The sequence below is a fragment of the Sceloporus occidentalis genome, unplaced genomic scaffold (assembly GCF_023333645.1).
Source record: "Sceloporus occidentalis isolate IW3139 unplaced genomic scaffold, rSceOcc1.0.p SCAF_4, whole genome shotgun sequence".
Classification (NCBI taxonomy): Eukaryota; Metazoa; Chordata; class Lepidosauria; order Squamata; family Phrynosomatidae; genus Sceloporus; species Sceloporus occidentalis.
The window spans coordinates 15496632-15521126 of NW_028316984.1; the positions used below are offsets into that span (position 1 = coordinate 15496632).

General features: G+C 40.4%; 1 protein-coding gene across 4 annotated transcripts in view; it reads right to left on the reverse strand.

Moving 5' to 3' along the window:
* Positions 1-24495, reverse strand: part of SLX4IP (SLX4 interacting protein) — a 105397-nt gene that overhangs the window by 47682 nt on the left and 33220 nt on the right. The window lies entirely within an intron of this gene.

Below are 24495 nucleotides of genomic sequence, written 5' to 3' on the forward strand. Positions count from 1 at the left end.
GCTCCCTAAGTTGTTCCTCGTAGGGCATGGTTTCCATACCTTTCATCATTTTAGTTACTGTCCTTTGGACACGCTCCAGTTTCTCAATGTCCCTTTTTAATTGTGGTGCCCAGAACTGGGCACAATATTCCAGGTGGGGCCTGACCACAGCAGAATATAGTAGCGCTATGACTTCCCTTGATCTAGACACTATACTTCTCTCACACACCCTTCAAAAGATCTTTTCCCCTTACTTTTGTGCCTTACAAAACCGGCAAAAGTGGGCAGCCTTTTTGCTAGAATCTTGAGATGTAGTAGCTGGTGCAAAGTAAGATATTTCTGAGTAAATGCTCACCTGAGGCTGTATTTTCAGTTATAGAATTAGACATCAGGCATACATCCTTTCTTACATAAATCTATCTCGCCACCCCCAGCCCCTGATTTCTTGATCTCAGAGGTCAAACATAAGAATGAAAATCAATAGAAATCAAAGGAGAAATCCAAGATGTTAATGGTAATACTGCACTGTAGTGTGTTTCCCTCCTTCTCTTTTACACATGGCAGCAGCAAGCGGACACCTTTCTGGCCTAACTCAGTGCTTAGGTAATGTGAAATATTAATAAAACTGTGAATGCAGATGCCAACACAAAAGCAGTTCATTTTTCATACTGCAGGGTGATAGAGGCTGTGTCCTGGAGAGATTAGCTTCACTTCATTCAGTTACAAGAACAGGTAAGAGAGACTTGCTTATAAAATGTTTCATTTCTAACTCTAAGCACCACCGACTTAACTGATACCAAATAACGACTGTACACTGTTTGGATTAGCAGCAAACACTTTCTCTTTTTAAAAAATCTACCATTCAGTGAACTGTACTATCTCTCTTTGAGCTCTTTTTATATTTCCATGAGATGCCACAACCAAGATATGCATTTGTGTGCTAAGAGAGGGAAACATGGCAATTTTACTTCAATGGGCTAGATAACACTTTGTGCTACTGCTTTTTCCTACACTGGTCTTGTGCTCTACTTTTATTGTAGAAACATGCCTGGATGGATTTACTGTATATGCTCATGTATAAGTCTAGAAATTTGGGTCAAAAAATTGACCCAAAAACCCTGAGTCAATTTAGCCAAGAGTCAATGCAAGTACTATATCTGAACTCTTATTTAAAAGAAGGAACCATCCCCTGGTGAAAAGCAAGAGTATAATCTGTCCTGGACGTGCTGACCATCTCTACTCTCTCATCCATCCATCCTTAAGAGTGAGCACAAAGAGTTATGTCTGCTTGAATTTTGTAAGTTCTTTGACATTGGCGGGTTATAGACCGCCCATTTGGGGCGGTCTGGACCCGCCCCTTTCCCCGGAGTATCGGGGCCTCAGTGGCTAGAACGGCAGCCGCTGAGGCCCCGATCTGCCGCTTTTCAGGCTGCGGGAAGCAGCAAAATGCCGCTTTCCCACAGCCTGAAAAGGGGTGTCCCTGGGGTTTCAAGCCCCAAGGACACCCCGCAGCGGCAGGGAGAAGAGAAAGGGGCCACCTGGCCCCTTTCTCTTTTAGTCCGCTGGGCGCAGCCGTCTGAAGGCTGCGCCCAGCGGACTAAACCAGGAAGGAGCTCCGGAATGGAGCGCCTTCCTGCTCCGTGTTCAGGGCGCACTAAGCGCCCTGGCGTGGTGCAAGGACGTCACGTCCGCGCCGCCCCGTCTAGAGGCGGCGCGGCCATGACGTCCTCATGGCGGCGGCCGTATGGAAGGGCCCCCGCAGTTTAGTGCATGACGAGCATGCACTAGGGTTAGGGCGGTGCGGAAGCACCGCCCTTTTATAACCCTAGTGCGTGCTCATCACGCACTAAAGTGCCGGTCTGTAACCGGCCATTGTTTTGTTTCATCCTTTAGAGACTTTGCTATATGCCCCTACGTTTTACCCTTGACTTATCCCTGGGTCATGGCAAAATCCATCATTTTGGCCCCCAAACTTGCCCTCAACTTATATCAACCCCACCAAGCCTTTCTAATGTTTTCTCCATCTGTGATGAGTTTTGAATTGTTTAATTTAAGGTGTGCAGCTTCTCTGCTACATGGAGTTTTTGTCATTTCTACCCCATCATTTTGGATAACCACAGAAATGCTCTAGAGTTTCTTGGATATCCTAACTTTTAAGAAATAAGGAATGTATGTTATATACACTTTCTCACATATGGATGCTATCTACATATTTCATTCTCTCCAATGAATGTGCATTTATTTCTGTGTCTATTCAATACCCTAAAGGCACAAGATCCTATCTGATCTTGGAAGCTGAGCAGGGTCAGCCCTGGTTAGTATATGGGAAATTGCCAACAAATATCAGGTGCCATAGGCTATATTTCTGGAGTAGCAGTTCACAAAAACACCTGTGAGTCCTTGCGTAAGAAAACCCAATGAAATTAACGGGACTGCCATAAGTCAACCGGAAACTGGAAGGCACATACACACCCACATGTTCAAATGTGTGTTTTCTTGGAGATCTGAATTGCTTGCAGCATAATGGGAAGATATCAAGACTGTTGTTGTTTTTTTAAAGCCAATTGTTGCAGCAGTATGACAATGCAGTAGTTGCACTGTTATTTTTACACCTGTACTGAGCCACTACATTTCAATAACAGGAAAAGAGACCACTAACCTGTGTGTTCTCTCTTAAGAGCAAGGAAAAATACTGTTTAAGGCTGCAGTCCTAAACACATTTAGTAGAGTGTAAGCTTCACTAAGCATGGCAGAAGTTACTTCTGATAAACATGCATAATTTTGGTGGATGATATGACAAGCTGACTTTTTTTAGCTCCATGGTGTAAGGAGTTTTATATAGGGCTTGTTTGTATGACATAATATAATTTAGCCAATCTATGGGCAAGAATTCTGTAAAGTCAAAAAACAAAGTCACTATTGCTTTCAGGTCTCCTTGTGGCAGGTAGTACTGGTATTGTTTGGATCCCCCCCCCCCCCCTAAATGGATCCAATATGGTTGCTTGCTTCTTTTTTTGGATCTTCTTTGGAGAGTTTCCAATAAGAAATCAATCAGCCACATTCAGCTTTGCTTTCTCAAGTTCTGCTCTGATGAACTGTGAAATCATTGATGACTGGCCACAAATTAGAGCATAAGTGAAACTGGAGTTTCCTTAGCAACCCACTGTTTTTCCCTCCTCAGGCTGGCTAGTTATTAACAGAGGGAAAAGGCAAATAAGAGGTGTGCACAAGGATCATGTGCTGTCAATTCATTTCCAAAAGATTCCAAAAATGAAATAGCAAATGCTGCAGTTATGTATCGTGTCTCATTCTTGCATACAATTAAGTGAGATACCTGTACCTTAGAGCTGACAACATGTGAGCTGCATGTGGATGCACATCCCACTGTAAGGGAGTGCTGAAACAGCTGTCAGAAGAGGAATGGGAATTTATAACACAAAGCCCCCACAGTAATAAATTTTCAAATGCAGGAACTCGTCGTACTTACACTCCTCAAAATGTGGGCAGTTCTGTTGATATATAAACAGCTGTATCCATATAAACACACACATCTATATCAGGAGTTGGGAAATTGAGTCAAATCCAGCCCTCTGGGGCAAACTAGTGGGTTCCAGGTTTTTAAGAGGTTTCCTCTTCATTTTAAAAGTCATTTTTAAAAGATTGTTTCGTTCTTGATTGGATATGGCTGATGTTCTGCCCTTTGGTGAAAAGGGTGTTATAAATAAACATGATGATGGTGATGATGATGACAAGGTGGCCTTGGGCCAGTCACTGTTTGAGCCTAATCAACTAAAAAAAATAGCCATGCACCAAGCCAGATGTGGACTCTAACTTCCCCCCAACTTCCAGCATACAACCTTGATATATATTGCATATGATGTTATTGATTCTCTTATGAAAACAGTATCAGAGATGTGCTTCTCCTACATTTTTGCTCCCCCTTCCCATGCACACAGACACTGTTTCAGTTCAGTGCCAGTTACATCCGAGGCAGCCAAATCTGCAAAATGAATGATGTCGTATTTCATAACCAGAGACTCATCTCGTTATTTTAATTGTTGGGAACTGTTAGCCTCTCTGAAGCTGCCAGAGAACAACTGCTTAATGCCAAAAGATGATGAAATGCATGCGCTCTCTGGGTATGAGCAAGGTAGAGACACTGATAACATCTGGACCTGGAAACTCATTACATGCCTGACAGCTTCCTAGCTGCTGAAGTTCATGAAGACCCAAAAGACTAGTTGACTATGGCAAGTAAAAATAACTCCAGGCAACCAAGGAGGAATATTTGGATCCCAGTCAACTGCTGCTTCACTAAGCCAAATCACCAAATCTGCTCAGTAACAGATGCAGACTAAGTTTATTTTGTTTTAAAAATCATACACAGAAATGGGAGGATTGTATTACAGGTCTAATGAAGCAATAGAAGCCTATCCTATCCCAGAAGAAGAAAAATTCTGATCAAGTGAGAGGTGAGTAAAAAATAATGTTGACGTCTACTACTAGACTTTTGAGTGATTTGAAATAGATTGGTAATTGCCTTCAACTCTCAATTGGTTAATAACAGCAACAATAAAAAAATTGTCAGATAAAAGTGGCTGTAGTAATGAAGAAAGCTTGTTTTGTGTGTGTGTGACAGGATTGTATTTTAGTATGAAATGATTGTGTGCTCTGTTCATTTGAAACAAATTCCCAGCGACACAAATTCCTAGGGACACAGGGACCCTGTTCTTTAATTGTACATGTGTATGCCAGGGGGAAAAACAAAGTAGATCTTACAAATCTGTTCTGCCCACTCTTGGAGTAAACTGTTCAAATTCACACTTGATGTAACCTCTTTTTGTTTTGGATTAAATGCTCCTTTCATGTAAAAACTGAACACAGAAAACACTTGAGTTAGTAGATCAGTTTTTTAAAGGGCATTTCTGTTTAGGATCAACATGACATATTGTAGCAGCAATCTTATGCTTATTTACTAGAAGTAAGCCCCACCACATACAGTGCAGCATGCCCCTGATTAAATGTGCACAAGTTTGTGCTATTAATGCTCAGTCTACACAATCCTTTGGTGTAAAAGTAATCTCCAAATACTGCTCCCTCATCCCAAAGTCATTGTGGCCTTCATTTTACCTGTCTCTATAGTACTACATTTTCCGCTGAAAGTTAGCAGTGCAGTTGTGCCTGAAAAAGCAATGCTTCCTTTCAAAAACAAGGTGCATGGGGAACATACATCTTGTCTTCAGGCTTCCATGAGAACAATTCTGCCTGAAAACAAAGTACATGCTTCCCACAAGCTTTGTTTATAAAGGAAATGACATCTATTTTTTTGCCAGTGGCAAAACACAAGGGGTGTGTGTGTACATGTGGCTCTTGTATTGTGTTACATAGAGATGGGAATGCCATCAGAATATCTTGAAGATAAACAAAGCATGGGAGAAATCAAACAAGCTCTGATATTACTATGGACATTGCAGTATAAAAAGGATAATAGGGGAGTGTACTAGAGCATCATATTGCCAAGCACTTCAATGCCAAAGTAAATCTGCAATGGCTGATGATAGCTAATAACTGAGGCTGCCTGTGGAAAAGACCTTTCTTTTTCAGCATGTGTTACAGATTTACAAGTGCATTAAGGTTATCTGGGAATATCTTGCCCATAGTACCACAACCATTTGACAGTGGCACAGAAGCAAACTTTTCTTGTTGTGCAGTCCATAGTTAGCAATATTCTGCCTGCTGTTAAACAAAATAGAAGACATCATCTGCTAGGTGTTTGAAATGTCTCCAGAAAATACACTGATTTTCTCAGACTTTCCATAGCTTTTAACTGCAGATTTTATATTTTTTTAGATGTTATATGCTGTTTATTGTTTTGAATTTATTATTGTTTTACTGCTGTACACTGCTTTGATGTGGCTTCACGATTAGCAGGGCTAGAATTATGCTAAATGAAAACAAACAAACAAAATCTAGCTTCCAGGCGCCTTGAAGGCTGCAGATCAGCCAAATGGTGTATGCCAGGATTTGTTGGTGAGCAAACCTCTTTCACCAAAGCGATAGAGTATGGAAATGTACCTCTTAAAATATCTGCTTAATTCAGACACATTCTTTCTGCAATCCAAGTGAAATCCGCTGGTATAACAACTAAGTTGACCCTATTGTTAATACATTAAAAAAATGCATAAACAAGAATTGGACATAATGAACTAGAAATGTTAATACATTTCTGCCATGAACAAGTATAGTAATTCATCAGAACTGGAGCTGAATGTCCAAGTTCAGCAGGGGATAAACACAAGCCAGTATCTAATTTTAGAAGACCAGAAATAAAAACATAAAGGGGGATTTTTTAAAAAAGAGATATCTGAAGGATAAAACGGGTAAAGTCAGAGGGAAGTGAATGTGCGCTGGGTGTCTATATTGATTAAAGGAAAAAGTCTGACATAACTCAGTTTGAATATTGTTCTTTGTTTGTAACTGAGAACTGGAAGTTGTTAATGCATCATCTATTCTACAAGCAATAATAAAGTTAATGTGCTTGTTAATTTGTTAGCTCTAACTCAGACCGACTTCCTTCACCCCATAAAGAACATGAAGCTTGCAAACAGACTGGACATCCTGGACCCAAGTCCAAAAAAAGTAATTCTAAAATGGGATTGAAGGGCAGGGAGACAGTGTCAGGCATCCAAGGCTATGAATTTCTGGGCCCACCTTGGAAAGGCCAATGTCACCAATATTTGGGGTGGGGGAGTGGAGGAAGGAGGCATTGCCCTTGTATACAGAAATTTATGATAGTACACCTGTCTTGCACAAACAGGTACACTGCCAATGTGTTGGCTATGGTGGTTGGAGGTAAGGGCAGCCAGTAGATCTGCTATGGTGGGAGGTCAGCAAATCCACTGTGGATTTTACTGCTATTGCTGCTGCAGCTGCTCTTTTGAATGGGAGTTCGGCCAGGGAGGGATCTTAGTGTGGCATTGTCAGAGCTCCCATTTAACTCAAAGAACCTACAGAAAGAGAGAAAATGAACTCCAATACAGGTTCATAGAATCATAGAGAAGGAAGACACCACAAGGGCCATCCAGTCCAACCACATGCCATGTAGAAATAAACAATCAAAGCACACCCAGTGGATGGGTCCACCGATGGCAGATTCACTGACCACTTTGGCTAGAGTATTGTGAGAGCTGTAGTTCAACCATCTGGAAAAGACCAGGCTGGGTAGGGTGACTTGATGACATAACTGGGAAGGAGAAAAAGGCACCCAAGGACATTCAAGAAAAACGTAGGATGTTACAAAATAAAAGCTAATAACGCTCATATAAATGTAAATTCTTGCTTCTTAGTCATGCTCAAAATGGAGGACATTTTGAACCTCCTCCTGGACAGAAGGTTGAAATGTAGGGCATGTTCTGGAAAAGCAGGATATCTGGTCACCCTGTGGCTGGGGGACCTTCCATACAATGTGCTAAGCCTTTGTCTGTCTCAGTGCCTTTACTTTGGGGAACTCAGCTGTTGCTTTGTAACACAATTTTAGCACAGGAGGTGTACAATTGCCACATGGAATTGCCATGTACTTCCCTAAACAACCAACGTAAGAAGGAGGCCTTAAGATGAAGAAAAGTCGTTCAGAACATCAAAGATGGCCTTGCACAGTTATGCAACTTTGCATCCAACTCATTTTAAAACGCTGTCAGTCTTCCTGACAAATACAAAGCAAGTTACCTAAACAGAAGTTCATAGGCAAGAGGAAAAGCCGTAAATTCCAGTTGGCTGGATTTTCAGAGACCTGCTGTAAATGATGAGGATTATATTAAAAAGATTAAATATACAACAGCTGCCTTTGGGGCTGCTTTAGTGTAAAGGTAGAATTCTTTTTTTTTTTTTTAACATTTAAATAAATAATATAAACAACAGGGCTGGAGGGGTTTATTAGGAGTTCCTCTTTTAATGAAGTGTGGCAGCACATTCAATTATTAAATTACAATAAAATACACACATTTTGAAAAGGGAGATTATCATCTTTGCAGCTTTTGATGTACATTATTGCTATACTAAGAAGCTCACCAAAGTCAGACATAGTCTGAAAAACGCTTTCAAAGCCAGGTTCATAAAGGAATAGCAAAATGAAAGGGTAACAGGACGTACCCACATCCCACAAGTAAATCTGGAAAGAGTCAATCTCCCGAGGCACTTTTATGCCAACTGTCTGGTAAATAAATAAAACTGGGAAGCAGAGGAAGTTCATTTTTTAGTCTTGCCACTACAGGATCATCAGACTTGGAATTATCTTAATTATTCCCATGAAAAGTCAGCTTCCCAACTGGATTGATGCAAGGAAGGAGGAGGGAAATATCCCGTGTGACTTAGTTCTCTTCATTTTCCCATTATTTTAAGAAGTTACCTACCGCAGTAATCAACTCATTAAGTGATCATGTGCACACCATATTCTAGCATAAAACATCTGCAGATGTTAAATTCCTATGCCAATATTTCAGTGCATTAAAAGATGTGTTGATTACACAGGCATGAACTTGTAACATTACACAGTTTCAGCTTATGTCTTTGACTCATATTCCTCCTTGCCGGATAGTCTTAACAATGTTTTTTGTCCCTATGCTACTTGAATCCCATCCTTCCAGCAGGGCATTCACAGAGCCATACACAACAATTTTACATTTTTATTTGAAAGAGAAGATGTGACATTGTAAGGCAATTGAAGGTTTTGTTTGTAAAATTTAATACCCCACCCTTCATTTCCATTAGAGCTGTCAGAACAGCATCATGTACAGTTACGAGAGGAAGAATGAAATAATAAATCCATTAAAAACTCAAATTTTCAACAGAAAGCTAAATATCAAAACTGAGTAAGGCAGCATCTGCACTGAAGAAATAATCCAGTTTGATACCACTTTAATTGCCATGGCTCCATGCTATGGAATCCTGGTATTTATAGTTTGTTGTGGCACCACACCTCTTTGACAGAGAAGGCTAAATATCTTACAAAACTACAAATCTCAGAATTCCATAGCACTGAGCTATGGTGTCAAAATTGGATTATTTCTGCAGTGTGGATGCAGATGATCAAAAATACTAAAAGCATTTGAAAGATGAAAAGGCTGCATTTAACAATCCCTGAGCAAAAGATGTGATCCTTAGATTGCGCTATACAAATCAACCAACAGAAAATAGCACTCATTTCAATATCTAAAATTTCTCTAGACTTAAAACTTTGTTTGGTTTAGCAAAATTGATGTTTCAAGTATATTGGATACCATTATGCCTATTGAGAAAGAAAACCTACATCTCAGCTGATGTTGGCACTATAATAACTAACGTTCACCTATGTCATATGGTATGGACATGTTCAGTGGTTACCCCTTTTTGGTTAGGTGTATTGCAGTGTATTGATTTTGTACTGGAAAAATCTTTGATATTTATAGACACACATGTTCTTTTAAATTATATCCCCATCACAGGGAATTTAAATAGCGGTCAATGTGGCTGGGTTCTGGATGCTGTTACTGTTGCTAAAATACTTATAGTGTATACCAAGGCTAGTGGCGCCATACAGACAGGCCAAAATAAAGCTGCTTCGGGTCACTTTGGAGGTACGCTGTTTAAATGTTGCATGCATCCTAAGAGTCCAGAAGCCATGCCAAAGCCACAATCTAGTCTTAAGGAATGCTTTGGTGCAGCTTCTGGACTCTCAGGACGCATGCATTAAGTAAACAGCAAACCTCCAAAGTGACCCAAAACAGCTTTATTTGGGCAGTCTGTATAGGGCCATTCTCTATCTATTTTTCAGTGGCCAGAAGATCTCACTGCTTTAGTAGTGGACTTATATTTTATAGACACCAGTTTCAAGAAAATATGCTTTTGAAAATATGTTCAACTAGGGGCTGCTGTATTGTTTCAAACTGTGCTGTTTTTAATATCTTACATCTTTTTAATTGCATTATATTGTTTTATCATGAGATCTTAAGTGTTTTTTAACATTGTGACTGGTTTAATTCTACTTTAATGTTCACTTTTTGTACATTTTTAACCGTATTGCTCTTTTAAACTGTAAGCTCACTTGAGTTTCAATTCTGGGAGGAAGGTAAGATGACTGACATTAAGGTGGGATTATGACATGAAGCATAATGTCTTAATGTTATTCTCAGTAGTTACATTACAAATTTACTGTCTTACAGCATACTTAATTGACAGCTAGCTGTCTGGTACATTTTTATGAGAAATGGCATATAAATGTCTTGATATGCAAATTTTATTTCAAGATGCACATTTGCAGTACAGAGGACTACCTACTATAACGACTTATTCTGTATCTTTGCATATTCATCTTGCTAATTATGAAGGACATAAACATTTAGGAATCACAGTCTATTCCTTCGAAATGCAAGTTAAGAACAAATAAGGGAAAGTATTCTTCTCATCTCAAAGATTCTACATTCACTCCTGACATCTCCACCTAGGGCTAGAAAAGGTTCTTATCCCAGATCCCACTGGCAGTCAGGGCATTGACAATACTGAACTAGATAAACCAAGTGTATGACAAATGCCAATAGTTACAGAGGAAATAAGGTGATTTTCATGCATGTGTGCACTCACTACAATTGATCAAATACACAAGCATTGTACAGTAGAAATGAAGCAGAACATGTTTCATATGAGGTGCTTTCAAAAACCAGTCCAGCAAAGCTATAGAGAAAGGATGGGGTTAAGGTCCATGTACCAAGATGAAGACAACTTAGCAGTGATCATGCTGAGAGCCTAAGTGACTGCAGCGCAGTCCCAGCTCTCTTGTCTGCGGGGGAAAGGACAACAACACTTGTCAGTATTTTCACAGGCTTCCCATTTAAGAAATGTTCTCAAGCATCCACATGTCCCATTTATAGAAATAGTATTGACCAAAGGCTACTATTTCCACAAATACTGCCAAAGCAAGATGCAAGCTGTTCTTGCGAAGTGCATTTTCAAACTTGCCCTTGCAGGTTTAGTACTTCAAAGCCTTATTTTTTCATTTCCATTCTATTACTAGGTAAGCGATATTTCCCACAGTTAATGATTATAAAGTCAAGAGGTTGGGGTAATGGGCAGCAATTAGCAAGAACTGAAAGGCACACCAACAAATGATGGATATCAGGTTTCATTGTTTTTTAATAGCTTCCTTTTAGTTTTTATGAAGAAAAGTTTATCGTGAAAACCCAACATACAGTATTTTTGTAGTGTCATAAATATGCCCAACTAAAATAATGGATGTAAAAGTGGATGTAAAAAATGGATGAACCTTGTTGAATTCATAGATGAGAAAGTGCCATCCAATTCAGAAATCCAAATAAATTAAAAGATCTCTCCTCTTTCCCAATTTCTCTATTTAAATCAAGTTTGGAAAAAGGTGGCCTTTCAGATGTTGTTGGACTACAATTCCCATCCACCTTTGAAAATCCCAATGATGATTGCAGTTCAAGTGTCAGATTTAGTCTATCCCTGGATGTTGAGCCCTTCTCAATATGGTGCACCATTGAATAAAAAGAATGGGCTGGAGCCAGAAAGAGACGAAAGGGAAATGAACTCATGCAACACAACTTTCCTAGCTCCCCCTGCCTCCAATGACTGGTCCTTGTGCTTCTCCAAGGCTACTCCTGAGACCCAAAAGACCCTCTGGAGTGGCATATGCAGAGCTTGGGATATTAGGTCTGAAATTTATTTAATAATGATAAATAGTGACAATTGACAAGTTAATTCATTAGCAGAAATACTAATAATAAAAATGGTTTCATTTGGCCAGGTATTACTACTGTTGTCTCTCCTTATCCACAGTTTCTTTATCCACAGATTCAAGCATCCATGGTTTGAAAATATTCAAAAAATATATACATTCCAGAAAGCAAATCTTGATTTTGCCATTTTATATAAGGGAGACTATTTTGCTATGGCATTATATTTAATGGGATTGAGCATCTACAGATTTTGGTATCCACAGCGTTGGGGTTGGGGTTGGGAGTATCTGGAACCAAACCACAGCAGATACCAAGGGCCACTGCAGTTAACACATTGATCCAAATACTACCATGGAGCCAGACAATGGAATTACAGACAATGGCATGGAGGTTGTCATTGTACACCTTAGAGGACCACATTTTGTTACTGGCTCCTTCAAAATTTCTTTTTTGTCCTTTTATTTTCCCAACTTGGATTTTTTCCCATGTGGACTACAAAGCCTGTAATAAGATTATTGCCTGAGAATTATGGAAATCCATTATGTTTGGGAACTGTCAGGTTGGGGAAGGCTGCCCCAAAGCATGGGATCTCATGTTATAATCTCTTCAATTCAATTTGTCACTTCTCTGCATCTCTCTTAACTTTCCCCACTAACATGTACACTTCACTGACTCTTCAAATGCCTTGCCTGTTAAAGGTTAGCAGGGAATGATTTATTTCAGTTAAAGGGCACAGATCCATCACCCATGCAGGAACACGTGTACAGCTAGGTCTTGATTCAAGGAGTCAAGAGGAGAGATTCTTAACCTAACATTTTTTGAGTATCTGAGCACATGTAGAACATTCTTCTGTACAACTGATTCACTGCATCATTTCTGCCTCCCCACTCCCAATCAAGAGAAGATCTGGCAAAGATCACTGACAGAGCACAGGTTTTTGCATGCAGAAGCCTGGGATCCCAAATACAGTCTGTGGAATTTGCAGTTTTAAACATCAGGTTATCTAACAAGCCCACTTTTCTTCACACCCATCTCACTTTAGTTATATAATTAGTTATAACAAAATTACTAAAGACAGTCACAATGTACCCCATCAGAGAAAGACTCCTGACACATTCCTTCCATACAAGCCTGTCAGGGGAATTCAGAAAGAGCCCTGGATGCAAATAATCGTGATGATTATGATTACAATGAAGAGAGCTATAAAAAAAAAAAGGGGGGGGGGAAATTGATGAAATAAATTGATCCCCTATTTTTATTAAGCGTTTAATTGAATATTTAATTGAAATATAGTTTTAACTACATCATAGCCATGATAAAGATATGATTATACTAAATCATGTAGTAAACTATAATTCTAAAAAACGGATTTGTATTACATACAAATTGTACAGTCGACCCACCACATCCACGGATTCAACCATCCATGGCTTGAAAATATTTTTTTTAAAAAAATTCACAAAAAGCAAACCATGATTTGGCCATTTCATATAAGGGATACCATTTTTATATTATATTATATATTACTGTATATAATGAGACTTGGGCATCCATGGATTTTGACCATCCTGGGACCAAACCCCATCAGATACTGAGGACTCACTGTACTTCACTGCGCCAAAATCACCCCCCCTTTTTTTTTTTCTCTCCTCTTCACTTTGTTTTCTACTGCATACAAACTTACAGCAGTGGTCCCCAAACTGTGCTCTTTAAGGGATTTTTGACTTCAGCTCCCAGAATCCCACACTACTGGCCAACATGGCTGCAGCTTCTGAGAGCTGAAGACCAAAATCTCTTAAAGGGCACAGTTTGGGAACCACTGACTTACAGAGTTTGATTATGAAGATCAGATCCCATAATATAGGTTATCAGTCAGTGAAGATAAATCTGCTGTTTTTCCTCCTTGTGTAATTATTATCTTTGTTGCCATCAATAAATGAATAATCACTTGGAAATCATCCAGCATTGCCAAAGCCACTACTGTATTCTTCTGTAATTCTTGGCTTTACACCAAGGATACCTTGCTCAAACAGAAAGGTACTTCAACTTGTACAAGGCAGCTCTATTGAATTCTTTTGGTTTTCCCCATCCTTCATGAGTGTCATGTATGCCACCGCATGCATAGAGTTTTGAATTTCCCCACAACATAGCCTTCTCTAATCCATTAACAGAGGCTCTGCTCAGTGTGTGTGTTAAGAGGTAGGACCATTGTAATAAATACTGTAGCTACTCATGTATAAGTCTAGAAATTTTAGTAAAATAAACCTGATCTACCAAAACCTGAGTTGACTTATCCATGGGGCAATGTACATACATATTTTAACTCTTATTTTAAAAAGGAACTATTCCCTTCTCTGAGCAGAGTGGCAAAATGCAAGAACTTACTTTGTCCCAGAAGCACCGAGCCCTTCTACCCTCTCCGCTATGGCACCACTTTTGACCTTTTTGAATGCCTGGGCAGGAAAATGGCAGCGGTGCCAGCTGTTTTGCACTTACCCTGAAAGGAGCATCAAGAGGAATTGGGCTTTGAGAGATGTGAATAACAGTTGTGTATGTTTATCAGCTTTTCTGGGTTAAAATCAGGCAAAGTTATCACCTTAAAGTTAAAGGCTATAATCAATATTAATGTAGTCACGATTTTCTTTGCTAGGTCTCTTCATTCATTTTGACATCTGCACATTTTCTTAGCCTCACCTGAGTCTGATTGCCTCCCTCACACATCACATAGACACAGTTTACTGTAGTTCCCTTCTCATCCATCCAGCCTTTAGGGTAAGCTCAAACAGTTGTGTCTGATGGAATTTTGTAAGTTATCATTTTCCTTTGCTTCATCCTTTACATCCTTTGTTAAATGCCACTAAATTTTACCTTCAACTTATTCACAAGTCATATTAAAATCCATAATTTTGGCCCCCAAACCTGACCTCAACTTATATATAAGGTCAACTTATAGTCGAGTACATATAGTACCCTCTGGAGTAAGTAATAAATGAGATTCAGAGACGATAGAGACCATTTATATGTGTCATTGTTCAAAGTATATAATATGGATTTTCAACAAGGAAAAATCTCCTCCCTCACCCCCATGTGTCTTGGTGCCAACAAAACCAATAATGTTTGACTCTTCCATTAAAACAACAAACAAACCTATCATTGCAACAAGAATTGAATTTTAAAACAAATTAGAAAGTCTCCTGTATACAACCAATGAATAATTGCTGGCACGTTAAATTTTAAAGATTAGTTTTCTCCCTCTTATTTGTTGAAATACAGATCTGGTCTACATCAGTCTCGATTCCCAAGTGCCTTTCAGCTTTTATAAATCTCTGTCAGAGGTTCCCACTGTCGAATGCAGATTCTCTATGGCCAGAGCAAAAGCTTTAGTAAAGATCAGTGTTATTGCTCACTGCCTGACTGCCTTTTAACACAACTAAAAGATGCCTGGATCTGAGCAAGATTTTACGGGGGGGGGGGGGGGGGGGAAGAGCCAGCCTTCACCGCCATACAGACATAATATCCTCTGCAGGGATTTGTTATCTTGAAACTGAAGCTTTATTAAATGTTTAATTTTCTGTTTAATGCATAATAATATATTATACATTTTAAATTCAAGTCCAGCTTCCCTGAATGGTTCTTGCTCACCATAGATAATGCTGTTCATCCAACTCTGAAATTAGCAGAACATCTTTTTGAAATTTTACACATAAAATAAAGAACTCTAATTAAATCCAAACCTTTATACAAATTCTCGGTCACAGAATGATAAAATTATCACTCTTCAAAACAATCTTATCCAGAAACAGAAGCTTTGGATTTTGCTACTGAAAGGGTAAAATAACATTTGAGAATCCCTTTCATTTTGATGAGTATTATTTACCCTATTAAACAAAGCAGTTTGATACTAAAAACCCAAAAACCTTCTGTTTTTCTGATTAGAACAATTGCCCCAAAGGTCACATTATTATAACTGAGGTGAAGGATGACTTTAGTATTCATCAGTATATTGGCATTCTATATGTTGTTGTGTGCCTTCAAGTCATTTCTGACTTACGGCAATGCTAAAGGGAACCTATCACAGAGTCTTCTCAGGCTGAGACTTTGTGACTCACCCAAGGTCAGTTTTCATGGCCAAGTGGGGAACTGAACCCTGATCTCCTGAGTCATGGTCCAATGCTGCATAATATTCTTCGTAAAATAACTTGTATGCAGAAAATATCATATGAAGAACAAGATTACACTCAGAAGAAGGAGGTGTGAAGATATGAGGAAGGAACATCAATAGTCTAAGATATGCAGATGACACTATACTACTAGCAGAAAGCATCATAGACATTGAAAAAATACTATGAAAGTCAAAGAAGAAAGGGGCAAAGGAAGGCTTTTGCTGAATTAAAGAAAACAAAAATAATGACCATAGGGATCTACATAAATTCAACCTAGACAATGAAGAAATAATTAAAGATTTCCTATACCTTTGATCAAACATTGAACACAATGAAGACTATAGCCAAGAAATCAGAAGAAGACTAGGAATGGGAAAGGCAGCTATGAAAGAACTAGACAAGATCCTAAAGAGTAAAGATATACTACTGAGCACTAAAGTTAGGACCATCCAAGCCATTGTCATACATCACCATGTATGACTGTGAGAGCTGGATAAGGAAGAAGTGGATAAAAAGAAAATCAACTCATTTGAGATGTGGTGCTGAGAAGAGGGATGAGTATACTCTAGACAGCCAAAAACACAAACAATTGGGTCTTTGAACAGATTAGGCCTGAACTCTCCCTGGAAGCAAAGGCGGGATACAGACCGCCCAAAAAGGGTGGTCTGCAGGTGCCTTGTTTTGCTGAGTAAGGGAGCCGCAGCGGACAAACCGCGCAGCTCCCTCATGCAGCAGAAAGAGCCTGCAAAAAGCAGGTTCTTCTTGTGGCGTGATTGTGACGCCGCAGTGCGCCAATGGCGCACTTGCGGCATCACAATGACGCCGTGACGTGCAGACGCTAAGCATCCGTCGTGTCAAAATGGTGGTGCCCGTGTGTACAGGGCGCTGCCATTTTGACACCCTCGTCACGTGCTAGGGATGAAGCACGTATGGGCGGTGAACCCTCGGCCAACCCCTAGCACGTGACGAGGGCGCACTACAGGCCGGTCTGTATAGCGCCAAAGATGATCAAATTGAGGCTGTCATACTTTGGCCACTTCATGAGAAGGCATGACTCGTTAGAAAAGACAACAATGCTGAGAAAGGTAGAAGATATTAGAAAGAACCAGATGGATAGACTCAAACAGGGAGGTCTCAGGCCTGAATCTAACCAGAGCAGGAGAGGACAGGAGAGCTGGGAGATGTCTCATCCACAGGGTTGCTACAAATCTAGGTCAACTCAGGGGCAGTTAACAACAGCACCAACAAAATGAGATATCTTTGAGATGGGACCCATGTCTAAACCCAAAATTCATTTATGCTTCATATACACCTTATAAACATAGCATGACAGCCGCTAAAGAAACATGTCAAGAAAACCCTTAGAGTCACCATAAGTAAAAAATGACTTGGAGGTACACAACAACAACAACAACATTTTACACATATTTTAAATATATTGTGCATGAAACAAGGCATGAAACAAAAAAAAGGATGCATCTACATTGTAGGAATAATACAGTTTGACACCACATTAAGTGCTGTAGCTCCATTCTAAGGCATCCTGGCATCTGTAGTTTTATGAGGCCTTTAGCCTTCTCTGCCAAAGAGTGCTGGTGCCTCACAAAACCACAAATCCCAGGATTGTATAGAATGGAGCCATGGCAGTTAAAGTAGTGTCAAAGTGCATTATTTCTACAATGTAGTTGCAACTTAGGACTATATTTTAATTAGTGCTGTAAGTCTTATTATTCTGCACTAAATACAGCGTGCCCGCATCATACGCGGGCGCGCTTTACGCAGACGTGAGCTTACGCGCTCAAGCCGCGGGGCACACACAAGGCAGAAGGGGAAACACGTCCCATTCAATTGAATGGGCGTGCGCGCCCGTTGCGCTGCCGTGCACGAGCCCCATTGTTTCCAATGGGGCTTGAGCATAGGCGGAATTTGCCTTATGCGGAGGGATCCGGAACAGATCCCCACGTAAGGCGAGGGCTGACTGTACAATCAGCCCTCGGTATCCATGGAGGATCCATTCCAGACCCGCTTGCCTCGAGGATACCAAAATCTGTGGACAGTCATGTCTGCTTTGTCCCCAATGGTGGTTCGGCTACATGGCCGGGCCACCATTGGAGACAATACGACTTGTTTTTCGTTCCTCCGTCTCCCTCCTGGCTCTCATTGGCGGCAGGCAGCTGGCTGGCCAGTGGGCAGCTGCCTCCTCCGCTTCCTCTTTCTCTTCCTCCCCCTGCTTCTTCTTCTTCCTCCTCCTCTTTCTCCCGCCTCTTCCTCCTCCTGCTTCTTCCTCTTCCTCCTCTGCAGCCTCACTGTCGGCTTGGTCTCTGTGATGCTTGAATCCGTGAATACAGAGGGTGGACTGCATACCGAAGCTAACAAAGCACTTTCTCAGTTTGCATAGAAGACAAGAAAAGAGTGAAAATGTTATCATCAACCTATTAAGGGGTTATTCAGATGGTGAAAATAATCCTGGTAAAATGTGGGTTGAATCTTTGTTGTTTACAAAAATTTTGAATGCACTTGAGTAAGTTTTGTGGGGAGCTGCCAAACTCCCCCCACTTAACCCAGGATAATAGATCTGGGGGGTTTTCCTGAGTTTTCCTAAAAGATTTGCATTGTTGGCTGAGTGAATAACCAATGCGAATAGACCCAGGATAAAACAGGCTAAAACTGCATGCTTTGAACTGCATCTATCTTTATTCGCAGTGCTGACACATGTGAGCAACAGAACTTGCAGAGATGCTCATAGATGCTGTTCCAATAAAAAAAAAATAGTGTGAACAACAAAACTAGAATGTATGAGTGAGATTATTCTCAGAGCCGTACTAAAACAAACAGCTGAATAACCCCTAAAAGGCCTGCACTGATGTCCTAAAATTATGCCAGCAAAACAAAATACAGCATTCCATATCCGAGTAGACAAGAGGATGGTATTTTCTGAGTTCTAAGCAGTGATTTCCAGTACAAACAATATAGAGAGTAGTTAGTTAACCCCCCAAAAAATGTCAGATGTGAAAGACAGCAAATGGCAGCTGGTGGCTTGTATGTCAGTGGGGTAGTAAATTAATTTCAGGTTTTACTTTGAACTTGAAGGGAGCTATCTCAGGTGCTGGGCCCTATCTCCAACATTGGTTCAGCACCTTCAATAATAGCTCCTTTAGAGTCTGGATCAAACCCCAGAGCAGATGCATTACCCCAGTAACATGGCAGCCACTAGCCACCACTAGTGAGAGATAAATTTTATCAAAAGACAAGTGAGGTGTGCCAATCATATTGTCATTATGACTGTATGAAGAGCCCTACTGTTCTTAAATGCATTCTCAGAACACATGATTTTGGTCACCTCCTCTCCAAGTGTAGGGAGCATTGCTTTGTTTTAAAAGCAGCCGATACAAAACTACAGATTTCTTTTGAAAACACTTAACTCACTCCAGACGCTGGTTGTTACGTAAACCCTGCACAAGTAAACAATTTAGTTCCACATTATCAGGAGCTACAGAACTGAAGATTATGCCAAGCAATGCTGACATAGCTGCACACAGGATTTTAACATGCTGATCATATTAAGAACAGTGCACAAGAAATTTTTCCACTTCGCAAGAAGCCAGACTGTTTACATGCTGAAGTAGCTAGAGCCTTGGCTGTCTGTGTGTGGTCTATTTTTCAATATTATAACTTTAAGTATAAAGAAGAGCAGAATGGAAATCATTTTACTTGCAAGTGAGGCCACAGTTTGGTTACTTAAATTCTCCAGATACAACTTAAAGCATGTTCTAAACACACACATGCTAAATAAAAATGATCCAAGAGAATATAAACTCTAGACAGGAAATCTAACAAGTGATTTCAGGGTTTACTGAAGACAGAAGTCAAACCAAGATGCCCCAACTATCCGCAAAAGGGCGGATAAGAGGCAGAGTTTTCCATCTTAACTTTACCTACATGAAACAGTTATCACCATTACAGCAGTAGTTGTTGTTGCTAAGATAATAAATCCTGCAGAAGAGTTCTGTCTGACTGAATCACTTAGCTGTATATAAACTGTGGGTGGTATAAAAATGGCTGAGCCTTTTATACCACTTTTATAAGTGGTGTACATATCAGGTGATGAATGGAGCACAGGAATGTCAACTAACTTCGAGGGGAAAATGGGGCAATGAGTACTGTGCTGTCAGAGCTATACAACGGCTATGTTGCTATCAAGCAGAGCTCATATATGCTGGTCTCAAAAGCCTAAACTAAAGGTCCTAATAAAGTTAAAGTTTCTAACTGTGTAGCTAAAACAGAAATATGACCTACCTTTTATCGGATGCCTTTTTTCCCCAACAGAGAATGTATTTTTTTAAATGTTCACATAAATAAAAGCTATATTTAGAAGAAAGTCACTGTAAGGATTACCCTGCGAAATTCCACCATATATACAATGGTCCATCCTTTGATATAGTCTAGTGCCTTCGTTCTTCTAAAGAGAAGCAGATTGTCAATTACAAGGGATCAACCTTGTATTGATAATGATTTATAGGTAGCTGATTTTGAGAACATTCATAATGTTAGTGGCATACAAGCATATACATAAGCTTGCTTGTGTATATATACAAGTCACGTATTACACTCATGAAGATCAGAAAAGAGAATTGTCTGGTTATCTCTAATTAGTATACAAACAACAGGCCTAATCAGTTTATTTTCTATACTAATGTACTCATGTTTTCAATATCCTGCTAAATTCCTTATTTCTTTCTAAAAACAGGTCTTCGGTCCCTTAACTCTATTACCTTTTAGGCCCACTTCCTGCTTACAACCTCTTCCAGCAGCATTCATTCCCCACCGTTGAGTTTTTCACATTTTGTTGTGTTACAATCTGGAACTGAAATGAACTTAATTGGCAGTATTTCATACCTTCAGAGTTTTGTGTGTCTTGTTTGCATGAAATGGTAGCAATGCCAATCAAATCAATTTCACTGTCAGGTCATAACACAACAAAATATGGGTGGGTTGGTGAATACCTCAAGGCACTAAATTTCCCCAGACTTGTACCCTCCCAGAGAAGTGGAACAAGAGTAAATGGGAGAAGAATTTGTGTTCAGCTTTGTATGCTTCAGTACACGAACAAGTCTAGCAAATACCAGTGTACAAACCTTCTTGTACAGGGGTAGGCAACCTTTTTGAGCCGGGGGCGGAGCTTCCTCCCAGTGGCCCGCTGCCGCCGCCGAAGCCCTCTTGGAGGACCCCAGTGAAGGCAACGGGCCTCTGGGAGGCCCACTGCTGCTGCAGGAGCCCTCCTGGAGGGCCCCAGCGAAGGCAACGGGCCTCCCAGGGGCCCGCTGCTGCTGCCGGAGCCCTCCTGGAGGACCCCAGTGAAGGCTATGGGCCTCTGGGAGGCCCGCTGCTGTCGCAGGAGCCCTCCTGGAGGGCCCCAGCGACGGCAACTGGCCTCCCATGGGCCCGCTGCTGCCATCGGAGCCCTCCTGGAAGGCCCCAGAGGCCCGCTGCCGCCGTCGGAGCCCTGGGCACTGCCATTTTGGGCAAAAAAATGACGGCAAAATCTCGTGCAACCTTCCCTGAGACTTTTTTTCCCAAAATGGCGGCGCCCAGAGCGGCGAAAAGCCACAACCGTCGTCGGAGGTGGCAGGAGCAGCGGGGGGCTGGCTCAAAGGCCTCCGCGGGCCGCATCCGGCCCGCGGGCCAGAGGTTGCCAACCTCTGTTCTTGTACAAAGTACCCCATTAAAATATTTCAGGAAGCCGTAGACCAAAAACATCTGGAGAACCAAACAAATGGGTCCTAGATCAGATCAGATCTCTCTGGAAACCAAGATGACAAAATTGGGTCTGTCATACTTCGGACATATCATGAGAAGAGAGGACTCATTAGAAAAAACATAATGCTAGGAAAGATGGAGTGAAGTAGAAAGAGAGGAAGGCTGCATGCTAAATGGATGGATTCTATTAAGGAGGTCATGGGTATGGATTTGCAGGAGTTAAGTAGAGCAGTTGAAGACAGAGGGTCTTGGAGATTACTCATCCATAGGGTCGCCATGGGTTGAGATCAACTCAAGGGCAGACAAAAACAACAAAATAAGATTTTGCCCCCTCCTCTCGTTTTGAGGGCCGTAATAGCCTAAAAGCACCAGATCCTGTCCGATCTTGGAAGTTAAATAGGGTCACCTGTGGTTAATACTTAGGTGATAGACCACCAATACATACCAGGAGTTGTAGGCCATATTTCAGAGGAAAGGACTAGCAAAACCACCTCTGAGTAATCCTTACATAAGAAAACCCTATGAAATTAATGAGGCTGACATAAATTGACAGGTGACTCGAAGACACATACACACACATTAACTTTCATTTTGAAGAAACTGTAACTTGTTGTTATGCCTAGCCTTGTGCAAATTGTGGTAAATGTTGCTTCTGGTTTATTTCAGCAAGCTAACTTATAGTAGTGATTAATGATCCTGTTTTGTTTCAGTAAATTGTGTTTACCAGATTTTCCTAGTTCAACTGTAATGAAATATTGTGTTTAGTTGAAAATGGAAATGAATGCTTCTAAATTTTGTGGCTGAGGGAGGAGAGAGGGAAAGCATAAAAACATGAGGCTTGTGCATTAAACACAAAATAATGCCACAGTATTATTTCTTAACCAGAACACTGTATCCTGTTGTTTTCCTCATTTCTCATCAATACATTGTAAAGAAAGGAGCGGACCAGTGCATGGTGTAATGCATGCAAACTGAATTCCAACAGGAACCTATTTCTTCACATAGCTTCCTTTTTGCTATTTACATTTTTTGCTGATGGATCTTTCTCCACCCACACTGCACTGTCTACAAATAAGCTACATTTGTTCATTGTGGTGAGGATGTGGGTTTAGTTTCACTTCTCTAACAACCATGATGTTCTTGAACATCACACACAAACTAATTTTAACATTGTACCATGACTCTGCAACATGTGTCTAGACTACATTTCACACCGCTTCTTGTAGTTTCCCTTCTTTCATTATAGTTAGTAAGCATTTTGACTCATGACAGAGAAGCCCCCTTACAATGCTGACTAATGGTCAGCTGATGTTAATAACTGTGCATTCATATTTTACTTAGTTACTGTTGATCTAACCAAAGAGCACATGCTCTTAATTTTTAATATGCAACAATAATTGTGCAAGTTACTTTATTGGGATAGGGTAGACAGTGGCTACAAATTCCTGTTATTTAGGTTAAGGAAATGAAAATCTTTTCTGAAAGTGAGGAACTACAGTAGTATTCTGGTAGGAATCTGCCATGGGAAAGTGTTCTACTTAATGTTTTTCTGATGAGTGTTGCTATAGGGCCAGTTCACACATCACAGTAAGCCAGAATTGCTCAGAATTTTGGCTTATTGTAAACAAGGCAACATGCTAGTGCTACTCAGTTGCTCCTATTTGGCCCTTTCTGCTGGTGAAGCATCTGACCCGACCCAGTCGACTAAACTTGGTCAATGGGTTGTTTAGCATTCTGGTGATCTCCTAACCAACCATAAGCACAAAACTAAACCAAAAAACCTTTTGAGTCCTAGTATAAGACAGAGAGAAAAGCCTACATTTCCAAGGAGGACATTTATATGCTTACAAGCATCCTTTTACTTTATTTCTAATTTAAAGGAAGAGGGTGCAGAAGGGAGAGGAGAGTAGGAATTACAATGATGCCAACAGTTACTGTATATACTCGACAATAAGTCAACCTCATGTATAAGTTGAGGACAGGTTTGGGGGCCAAAATAATGGATTTTGATATGACCCATGGATAAGTCGAGAGTAAAACTTAGGGGCATGTCACAAAGGATGCAAAGGACGAAGCAAAGGAAAACATTGCCAAATAAATTCTGTCAGGCATAACTGTTTATGCCAATCCTAAAGGCTGGATGGATGAGAGAGTAGAGGGGATCCATGGTTCTTTTTGGTGCTCCTAGGATGGAGTAAGCTCTTGCCTTTTAGCACACTATTCAGAGAAAGGGGAGGACTCCTTTTATATATACATATATAAAAGTTAAAGTACAGTAGTTACATTACATTGACCCATGAATAGGTCCACCCAGGTTTTTTGGGTCAGTTTTTTGACTAAAATTTCTAGACTTATACATGAGTATATACAGTATCACTAGCCTAGCAAAAGGTCCCAGATAGATAATCTCTGATTTGGGGAAGAGGTGTGTGTAAATTAGTTAATAATAATGATCTCTGGCAGACAGGATTGATAGGAGATTGGATGTCATCCTTTGAAGAGAACATAGACATTGAGGAAGAACGAACCTTAATAACTGCATCTTACCTAAACTACTTCACCATCCCGTTAATGGTGCCTGAGAACAATTGCTTGTTTAGACTCATGGAATGTGTTGTGATGGAGTCAAGTTTCATTCTCATTGATGTTTTTAAAAAATGAAATAGTACATGATGGATTTCTTTGTATTGCCATATCTATCCTAATCTTGCAAATATGTCAACACAAGTTATGAACATATGCCATGTTTTGCTAGATTGTCTACCCATGCACATCTATATTATATTGATCAAAACAGTGAAAGCACTGGGCTGTGGTGGCTACCTATACCTCACTCATTTTTCTAGTAAATCCCTTTTCCTCACTTAATT